Below are 5878 nucleotides of genomic sequence, written 5' to 3' on the forward strand. Positions count from 1 at the left end.
CTTGGGACATGGCATCTTTTCAATAGCGTCAACCTTGGCTTTATCAACTTCAATACCTCTTTCAGAAACTTTGTGCCCCAAGACAATACCTTCATTAACCATAAAGTGGCACTTTTCCCAATTCAAGACAAGATTAGTTTCTTCACATCTCTGCAAAACTCGATCAAGATTGCTCAAGCAATCATCAAAAGAGGAACCATAGACGGAAAAGTCGTCCATGAAAACCTCACAAATCTTTTCACAAAAATCAGAGAATATAGCCATCATGCATCTTTGAAAGGTAGCAGGTGCATTACATAAACCAAAAGGCATACGTCTATAAGCAAAAGTACCAAAAGGGCATGTAAAAGTAGTCTTTGATTGATCTTTAGCCGACACAGGTATTTGAGAGAAACCAGAATAACCATCTAGAAAGCAATAATGTGTATGTTTGCATAATCTTTCTAGCATTTGATCAATAAAAGGTAAGGGGTAATGATCTTTCTTAGTGGCTTTATTTAATTTGCGGAAATCAATTACCATCCTATAACCTGTAATAATTCTTTGAGGAATCAATTCATCTTTATCATTAGGGACAACAGTAATACCTCCCTTCTTAGGGACACAATGGACAGGACTTACCCACTGACTATCAGCAACGGGATAAATTATACCTGCCTCCAGAAGCTTGAGTATTTCCTTCCTTACCACTTCTTTCATTTTAGGATTCAAACGTCGTTGAGGATCACATACTGGTTTAGCATCCGCTTCCAAATTTATTTTATGCTGACATAGAGTGGGACTAATGCCCTTAAGATCATCAAGAGTATATCCAATAGCGGCACGGTGCTTCTTCAGAGTTTTCAATAATCTTTCTTCTTCATGCTCTGAAAGGTTAGCACTAATAATAACAGGATATATTTTCTTTTCATCAAGATAAGCATACTTAAGATTATCAGGCAACGGTTTAAGCTCAAAAACGGGATCACCCTTGGGTGGAGGAGGATCCCCTAGGATTTCAACAAGCAAATTGTGTTTCAGAATAGGTTCCTGTTTAAAGAATATTTCATCTATTTCCTTTCTTTCATTAATAAACATATCATTTTCATGGTCTAGTAAATAGTGTTCTAAAGGATCACTAGGAGGTACAGCAATAGAAGCAAGACCAATAATTTCATCCTTACTAGGCAATTCTTCCTCACGATGTTGTTTACTGAAATTAGAGAAATTAAACTCATGAACCATATCATCCAAGCCAACAGTAACAACATTCTTTTTGCAGTCTATCGTAGCATTAACAGTATTCACGAAGGGTCTACCAAAAATAATGGGACAAAAGCTATCTTGTGGAGAACCAAGAACAATAAAGTCAGCGGGATATTTGGTTTTCCCATACAAGACTTCAACATCTCTAACAATTCCCATTGCAGATATAGTATCTCTATTGGCTAGTTTAATTTTAACATCAATATCTTCTAACTCAGCAGGTGCGATATCATGCATAATTTCTTTATATAAGTCAATGGGTATAACACTAGCACTAGCACCCATATCACATAAGCCATGATAACAATGATCTCCTATTTTAACAGAAATAACAGGCACGCCTACCACAGGTCTATGTTTATCTCTATCACAGGGTTTAGCAATTCTAGCAGTTTCACCAGAGAATTCAATGACATGCCCATCAATATTATCAGACAAGAGATCTTTAACAATAGCAATATTAGGTTCTACTTTGACTTGCTCAGGAGGTGTATAAGTTCTAGTATTGCTTTTACGAACAACAGTTGAAGCTTTAGCATGATCCTTTACTCTAGCAGGGAAAGGTGGTTTCTCAACATAAGAGGTGGGAACAATAGGATCATTATAAGTGATGGTCTTTTCTTCAACTTTAATAGGTGCATCTACTTTTACTTCTATGGGAGGATGATATTTAAACCACTTCTCCTTGGGGAGATCAACATAAGTAGCAAAAGATTCACAGAAAGAAGCTACTATCTCAGAGTCAAGTCCATATTTAGTGCTAAACTTACGGAAAATATCGGTATCCATAAAAGATTTAACACAATCAAACTTAGGTGTCATACCTGACTCCTTACCTTCGTCGAGGTCCCAATCTTCAGAGTTGCGTTTAATTCTATCCAATAAATTCCATCTGAATTCAATAGTCTTCATCATAAAAGAGCCAGCACAAGAAGTATCGAGCATGGTGCGATTGTTATCAGAAAGCCGAGCATAAAAATTCTGGAGAATTGTCAATTTTGAGAGCTCATGATTGGGGCATGAATATAACATTGATTTAAGCCTCCCGCAAGCTTGAGCGATGCTTTCTCCTTCGCGAGGCCAAAAATTATATATATAATTGCGATCACGATGAACAAGATGCATAGGGTAATACTTTTGATGAAATTCCAATTTCATTCTTTTATAGTTCCATGATCTCGTATCAGCACATAGCCTATACCATGTCGATGCGTCTCCCTCCAAAGATAAAGGGAAAGCCTTCTTATTAACAACATCATCGGGTATACCTGCAAGCTTAACTAATCCACAAATATCATCCAAATAGCGTAGATGCTCGTCGGGATGCTTTGTCCCATCTCCTGTAAAAGTATTAGCCAACAGTTTTTCCATAATACCCGAAGGAAATGCAAAAGGAGTTTCATTTTCAATAGATTCAGTAGGTTGAGGAGCAACTCTTTGCTCTACTGGACGGGGTGAAGATACCCCGAACAAGCCCCTCAGAGATTCAGTTTCCATAGCAACAAGTGACAGAAAATTTCAGCACACTATATAAATTTTTCCTTACCAAATTCCACCTACCAAAGGCGCTACACTCCCCGGCAACGGCGCCAGAAAAGAGTCTTGATGACCCACAAGTACAGGGGATCTATCGTAGTCCTTTCGATAAGTAAGAGTGTCGAACCCAACGAGGAGCAGAAGGAAATGATAAGCGGTTTTCAGCAAGGTATTCTCTGCAAGTACTGAAATAAGTGGTAACAGATAGTTTTGTGATAAGGTAAATTGTAATGAGCAACAAGTAACAAAAGTAAATAAGGTGCAGCAAGGTGGCCCAATCCTTTTTGTAGCAAAGGACAAGCCGTACAAATTCTTAAAATAAGAAAAGCGCTCCCGAGGACACATGGGAATATCGTCAAGCTAGTTTTCATCACGCTCATTTGACTCGCGTTCGGTACTTTGATAATTTGATATGTGGGTGGACCAGTGCTTGGGTGCTGTTCTTACTTGAACAAGCATCCCACTTATGATTAACCTCTATTGCAAGCATCCGCAACTACAACAAAAGTATTAAGGTAAACCTAACCATAGCATCAAACATATGGATCCAAATCAGCCCCTTACGAAGCAACGCATAAACTAGGGTTTAAGCTTCTGTCACTCTAGCAACCCATCATCTACTTATTACTTCCCAATGCCTTCCTCTAGGCCCAAATATTGGTGAAGTGTTATGTAGTCGACGTTCACATAAAACTACTAGAGGTTAGACAACATACATCTCATCAAAATATCAAACGAATACCAAATTCACATGACTACTAATAGCAAGACTTCTCCCGTGTCCTCAGGAACAAACGTAACTACTCACAAAGCATATTCATGTTCATAATCAGAGGGGTAATAGTATGCATAAAGGATCTGAACATACGATCTTCCACCAAGTAAACCAACTAGCATCAACTACAAGGAGTAATCAACACTACTAGCAACCTACTGGCACCAATCCCGGACTTAGAGACAGGAATTGGATACAAGAGATGAACTAGGGTTTGGAGATGAGATGGTGCTGGTGAAGATGTTGATGGAGATTGCCCTCTCCCGATGAGAGGAGCGTTGGTGATGACGATGGTGATGATTTTCCCCTCCCGAAGGGAAGTGTCCCCGGCAGAATAGTTCTGCCGGAGCCCTAGATTGGTTCCGCCAAGGTTCCGCCTCGTGGCGGCGGAGTCTCTTCCCGAAAAGTTTCTTATGATTTTTTTTCTCATCGAAATACTTCATATAGGAGAAGATGGGCGTCGGAGAGCCACCAGGGGGCCCACGAGGTAGGGGGGCGCGCCCAGGGGGGAGGGGCGTGCCCGCCAACCTCGTGAGCAGGGTGTGGGCCCCCTGGCCTTCATCTTTGGCGATGATTTTTTTTATTTATTTTAAGATATTCCGTGGAGTTTCAGGACTTTTGGAGTTGCGCAGAATAGGTCTCCAATATTTGCTCCTTTTCCAGCCAGAATTCCAGCTGCCGGCATTCCCCCTCTTCATGGTAAACCTTGTAAAATAAGAGAGAATAGCCATAAGTATTGTGACATAACGTGAAATAACAGCCCATAATGCAATAAATATTAACATAAAAGCATGACGCAAAATGGACGTATCAACCTGCAAGCTTAAATAGTCCACAAACTTCATCCACATATATTAAGTGCTCATCAGGATGCTTTGTTCCATCTCCTGTAAAAGGGTTAGCTAGCAGTTTTTCCATCATACCCGAAGGAAATTCAAAAGGAGTTTCATTTTCAATAGGTTCAGTAGGTTGAGGAGCAACTCTTTTCTCTACTAGACGGGGTGAAGATACCCCGAACAAGCCCCTCGGAGAATTACTTTCCATAGTAACAAGTGACAACAAATTTCAGCACACTATATAAATTTTTCCTTACCAAATTCCACCTACCAAAGGCGCTACACTCCCCGGCAACGGCGCCAGAAAAGAGTCTTGATGACCCACAAGTATAGGGGATCTATCATAGTCCTCTCGATAAGTAAGAGTGTCGAACCCAACGAGGAGTAGAAGGAAATGATAAGCGGTTTTCAGCAAGGTATTCTCTGCAAGTACTGAAATAAGTATTAACAGATAGTTTTGTGATAAGATAGATTGTAACGAGCAACAAGTAACAAAAGTAAATAAAGTGCAGCAAGGTGGCCCAATCCTTTTGTAGCAAAGGACAAGCCGGAACAAACTCTTATAATAGGAAAAGCGCTCCCGAGGACACATGGGTATATCATCAAGCTAGTTTTCATCACGTTCATATGATTCGCGTTCGATACATTGATAATTTGATATGTGGGTGGACCAGTGCTTGGGTGTTGTTCTTACTTGAACAAGCGTCCCACTTATGATTAACCTCTATTGCAAGCATCCGCAACTACAACAAAAGTATTAAGGTAAACCTAACCATAGCATGAAACATATGGATCCAAATCAGCCCCTTACGAAGCAATGCATGAACTAGGGTTTAAGCTTCTGTCACTCTAGCAACCCATCATCTACTTATTACTTCCCAATGCCTTCCTCTAGGCCCAAATAATGGTGAAGTGTTATGTAGTGGACGTTCACATAACACCACTACAGGCTAGACAACATACATCTTATCAAAATATCAAACGAATACCAAATTCACATGACTACTCATAGCAAGACTTCTCCCTTGTCCTCAGGAACGAACGTAATTACTCACAAAGCATATTCATGTTCATAATCAGAGGGGTAATAATATGCATATAGGATCTGAACATATGATCTTCCACCAAATAAACCAACTAGCATTAACTACAAGGAGTAATCAACACTACTAGCAACCTACTAGCACCAATCCCGGACTTTGAGACAAGAATTGGATACAAGATATGAACTAGGGTTTGGAGATGAGATGGTGCTGGTGAAGATGTTGATGGAGATTGCCCTCTCCCGATGAGAGGAGCGTTGGTGGTGACGATGGTGATGATTTCCCCCTCCTGGAGGGAAGTTTCCCCGGCAGAACAGCTCTGTCGGAGCTCTAGATTGGATCCGCCAAGGTTCCGCCTCGTGGCGGCGGAGTCTCGTCCCGAAAAGTTCCTCCTCATTTTTTCCTCATTGAAAGACCTCTTATAGGAGAAGATGAGCATCGGA

Source organism: Triticum aestivum, chromosome 1A (assembly GCF_018294505.1).
Source record: "Triticum aestivum cultivar Chinese Spring chromosome 1A, IWGSC CS RefSeq v2.1, whole genome shotgun sequence".
Lineage (NCBI taxonomy): Eukaryota > Viridiplantae > Streptophyta > Magnoliopsida > Poales > Poaceae > Triticum > Triticum aestivum.